The sequence below is a fragment of the Carcharhinus amblyrhynchos genome, unplaced genomic scaffold (genome assembly GCF_965287045.1).
Source record: "Carcharhinus amblyrhynchos unplaced genomic scaffold, sCarAmb.v2.hapA scaffold_47, whole genome shotgun sequence".
Classification (NCBI taxonomy): Eukaryota; Metazoa; Chordata; class Chondrichthyes; order Carcharhiniformes; family Carcharhinidae; genus Carcharhinus; species Carcharhinus amblyrhynchos.
Window position 1 is genome coordinate 1248460 of NW_027649788.1, and position 4880 is coordinate 1253339.

The 4880-nt window shown below is 47.6% G+C and overlaps 1 pseudogene; it reads right to left on the reverse strand.

Annotated features, from left to right (window-relative positions):
* Positions 1-219: 219 nt before the first annotated feature.
* LOC145337392 (large ribosomal subunit protein eL42-like) lies at positions 220-559 on the reverse strand (annotated as a pseudogene).
* Between the last annotated feature and the right edge of the window lie 4321 nt (positions 560-4880).

Consider the following 4880-nt stretch of genomic DNA (forward strand, 5'->3'; position numbering starts at 1 on the left):
ATGTAATAGCAATGGTTACAAAAAATCATCTTGACAGATACATGAATAAACAGGGAATACAGACATACAGGCTGCGTAGATGCAAAACAAAATCATTAGTTTAGAAAAGTATCATTTGTCAGCACAGGCTTGACCGGACAAACGACATTTCCTTTCCGGGCCTCTCCCTGTGCGTTTTTTTTTAGCATTTGAGATGTTTTATTGTGAATTGGTTCTCCAACAAACAAAGAATGCAGCTTAGAACTGGATGACTTGGCTCTTCCTCTGCTTATCTCCTCCCAGCTCAAAGTGCTTGCATCTCTTCATGGCCAGCATTCTCTCTGACCCACAGTTGGGCTCCACACACTCCAATCTCAGCACAATCTTCTTTGTGGTCTTAGCCTTTTCCCCAAATATAGGTTTTGTCAGTCCACCATAACCTCTTTGCTTTCTGTCATAACATCTCTTACCCTGTGTGTATTAGGAATCCTTTCCCTTCTTGTACTGGGTAACCTTGTGGGGCTGGTGCCTCCGATTTTTTTTTGCAATATGTCCTCCGGGTCTTTGGTACGTTGACCATTTTCCCAAACCTGGCGGTGAGCGGAAAAAAAGCTCAGGCCTCTCCCTGTTCCTCTTCAATTTCAAAACAATAGAGAGTCTTCAATCACACCCAGGATATGATTATTTGCAGACATCCACCGAACTCCAGCCAACACAACCCTCCTCCCCTTCCTTCCTATGAACATGCAAGACATAGAACACGTGTCCTTTTAACTAAGGTTATGAGGTCATCGGGCCCAGAAACAAGGGACCATTCGGCCTGGGTATCATGTCTCACGGTGAAATAACACAGTTGCTGAGGTGACAGAGAGGGCCGTGTGGTGGTACAGTTAATAGCACAGCAGTCTCCCCGCGTGAGGACCTGGATTTAGTTGCTGTCGTGGGTGACTGTGTAGAGCTTGACATTCTCTCCGTGTTTGCATGTTTTTCCTCTGGGTGCTTAGAAAAACAAAACAAAGAACAACCCAACACGGAAAACAGGCCCTCCGGCCCATTGAGCCCTCGCCGCCATTGCAACAAAGCATTTTCCGACACCTACCTTGACCTGTGTGTAGGCGTATGGTACCCCTATTGGAACCAGATTCAGGGGAGAATAGTTTAGGGACAATTTGTTACACCAATCAGCCTAAGAGCACATCTTTGGGGTGTGGGAGGAAATCGGAGCACCCGGAGGAAACCCACGCAACCACACGGAGAATGTGCAAACTCCCACAGACACTGGCCCAAATCCATGTATCTGCACAGCTAGCAGTGATAGTCACTGAGCTGCTGTGGTGCCCATCTGCTGGTCCAGTTTTAAGCACACACAACGACGTGAAGTACTAGGCCACTCTCGAAACATCCAAGAGCAGCCCACGCACGACCCACCGTGTGCATGCCCCTCGTTAGACAACAAGGTGGACCGACACACCTGCGGATTAAAAGAGACAAGACATTAATGCCATCAGGCCCCGGAGTTTTATCAGTTTTTATGCTACCTAAAAACCCAAACACTTCCTCCCTCGTAATGGATATTTCCTTCAACTGGTCTACAGCTCCCTCCAAGACATTACAAGACACCAAGCCCCTCTCCTTCGTGAATTCCGACACAAAGTATTCATTCAGGATCTCCCCCGTTCCCTCAGCCTCAATGCATAGTTCCCCTCCTTTGTCCCTAAGAGGACCAATTTTCCCTCGAACCACCCTCTTGTTCCTAATATAAGAGTAAAATGCCTTTGGATTTCCCTAAATCCTATCAGCCAAAGCCATTTCATGCCCCCTTTTCCCCCTTCTAACTCCCCTTTTGGTCTCCTCTCAAATGCCAACGATGTGCAGGTTCAGTCGATTGTCCATGCTAAATTGTCCCTTATTTTCTCAAGGAGACCAGGTTAGATTGATTAGCCATGGGAAAGCATGGTTGGTGTGCCGAGGTAAAATTCTCTGTTAGAAAATCTTTGCAGACTCAATGGGCCAAATTCCCATGATCTGCACCGTGTGCCTCTATGTTTCTATGACTTTGTCATTCATGTACCAGGACATCCTTGCCCCTCTATATCACAACATTCTGCAGTGGCTTTCAATATGAAATATGTTCTGCTTTTGTATTCTTCCGAACCATGTGGCAACCTCAATTTTCCCACACTGTGTGTAACATGTCCAAGTTTTACCTCTTCATTTAATCTACACGGGAACTTTGTGTCTCCTCATAACGATGTACTTTTCTACCTATCTTGGAATTTTCAGAAGAGTTGACTGTATTGAATAAATTCATATTGATTGCAAGTCAGTGATCCACAAGGATTAATCCCTGTGAATTCAATACTTACTTTATACTACCCTTAAAATGAACTGTTTATCCCAATTCTATGATTCCTGTTTGTGAACTAATCCGATATCCATGCTAATCTCTTAACACGAAGAGCTGCAACCTTTTATGTGGCACATTAACGAATCCTCGTTTGTTTTGTAGCACAAATACATTACTTCACTTGATTGCGAGTGGAGAGCTTGTGGGTGAGTACAGTGATTTTTTTTAAAACTAACTTTGTACTTGTTTCTTTTTCTTTAAATTTTTGCACCGGAAGGAGTTACTAGGGCACTCGGGTAGAGTTTTTTTTTTACCTTACTACAAATTAGAGCGGTGAGGAATCCCGATACTCTACATAGGTAGAGTATCCCAGCCCTCCCCACTCCTCTAACTTCAAAAAGAGAGAGAGAGAGAGGGGGTCTGACTGAGAGCAGGTAAGTTTGTTTTTGTTTTTGAGTGTGCTGTAAGGGCTTTGGCTCACAGGGCCAAAGAGATAAGGGTGAGGCAAGGGAAGTTATAAGTTTTTTTTTACTTTTTCCTCTGGGTTACTAAAAAGGGGCAAGTATGGGTGTGAGGCCAGTATGTTGTTGCCAGTGCAACATGTGGGAGGTCTTGGAGGCTCCTGGTCTACCAGACATCCACACCTGTGCTCGGTGTGTGGAGCTGCAGACCCTACGGAACCAGGTTAAGGAGCTGCAAATGCAGCTCGAGGACCTTCGGCTCATTAGAGAGAGTGAGGAGATAATTGATAGGAGCTATCAGCAAGTAGTCACACCAGAGCAACGGGAAGAAGGCACATGGGTAACTATTAGGAAGGGGAAACCTCAGGTGATGGAGAGCACGCCGGTGGATGTCCCCCTTCAAAATAAGTCCTCCTGCCTGAGTACTACTGGGGGGGACAGCTCATCTGAGGGAGGCAGCAGTGGCCAGGTCTCTGGAGCTGAGCCAGTATGTCAAAAAATTAAAAAAGAGAGCACAAAGGTAGTATTAATAGGGGTCTCCACAGTGAGGGGGGGCGGACAGGCATTTTTGTGGACGTAGACGTGAGTCGTGGATGGTGGTTCGTCTCCCTGGAGCTGGGATCCGGGATGTCTCTGGGCATGTCCCAGACATCCTGAAGGGGGTGGGTGAGGAACCAGAGGTTGTAGTGCATATAGGTACTACTGACGTAGGCAAGAAGAGGGAGGCAGTGTTGAAAAGGGACTATAGGGAACTGGGTAGGCAGCTGAGGAAGAGAAAAGCGAAGGTAGTAATCTCAGGATTGCTGCCTGTGCCACGGGAGAATGAGGGCAGGAATGGAATGAGGTGGAGGCTGAATGCGTGGCTGAGGGACTGGAGCAGGGGGCAGGGATTTCGGTTCCTAGATCATTGCGACCTCTTTAGGGGCAGGTGTGACCTGTACAGTAAAGACGGGTGGCACTTAAATCCCAGGGGGACTAATATCTTGGTGGGAAGACTGGCTAAGGCTACTGGGGGGACTTTAAACTAGAAAGGATGGGGGGAGGGAATTGTGATGGGGATACTGGGACTGAGGAGGTTAGCTCCCAGGTAGGGAAGGACTGCAGGCAGTATGAGAGGGAGGTTAGACAGGGGGTGGAGAAGGGAAATGCCCAGACTGAGGGGCTGAAGTGTATCTATTTTAACGCCAGGAGTGTAGTAAATAAGGTAGATGAGCTTAGGGCGTGGATTGCTGCTTGGGAATGTGATGTGATGGCCATTACGGAGACTTGGATGTCTCAGGGACAGGACTGGGTACTTCAGGTGCCAGGATTCAGATGCTTCAGGAAGGACAGGGAGGGGGGCAAAACAGGTGGTGGAGTGGCTCTGTTGATCAGGGACAGTGTCATGGCTGCAGAGAAGGAGGATGCCGTGGAGGGACTGTCTACGGAGTCCCTGTGGGTGGAAGTTAGGAACAGCAAAGGGTCGATAACTTTGCTGGGTGTATTCTACAGGCCGCCCAATAGTGACAGGGAAGTTGAGGTGCAAATAGGGAAACAGATTCTAGAGAGATGTAGTAGTAACAGAGTTGTCGTGATGGGAGACTTCAATTTCCCAAACATCGACTGGAATATCCCAAGGGTATTGGTCTCTGGAGAAGCAGGGGCAAAACATTAACCAACCGTGAGCAAAACATTAACCAGTCGGGGAAAACATGAACCAAATGGGGAAAACATTAACCAGTGGGACTTGGTCCCTGGAGAAGCAGGGGGAAAGCATTAACCAGTTGGACATGGAACCTGGAGAAGCGAGGGGAAAACATTAACCAGTCGGACATGGTCCCTGGAGAACCGAGGGGAAAACATTAACCAGTTCCACATAATCCCTGGAGAACCAGGGGAAAACATTAACCAGTTGGGGAAAACATTAACCAGTAGGGGAAAACATTAACCAGTGGGACTCAGGCGCTGGCTGGAGTGGGCAAAACATTAACCAACCGTGGGGAAAGCAGTAACCAGTCGGACCTTGTCCCTGGAGAAGCCGGGGAAAGCTGAAACATTTGGACTTGGTGCCTGGAGCAGAAGGGAAAACATTAACCAGGCGGACAGAGTCCCTG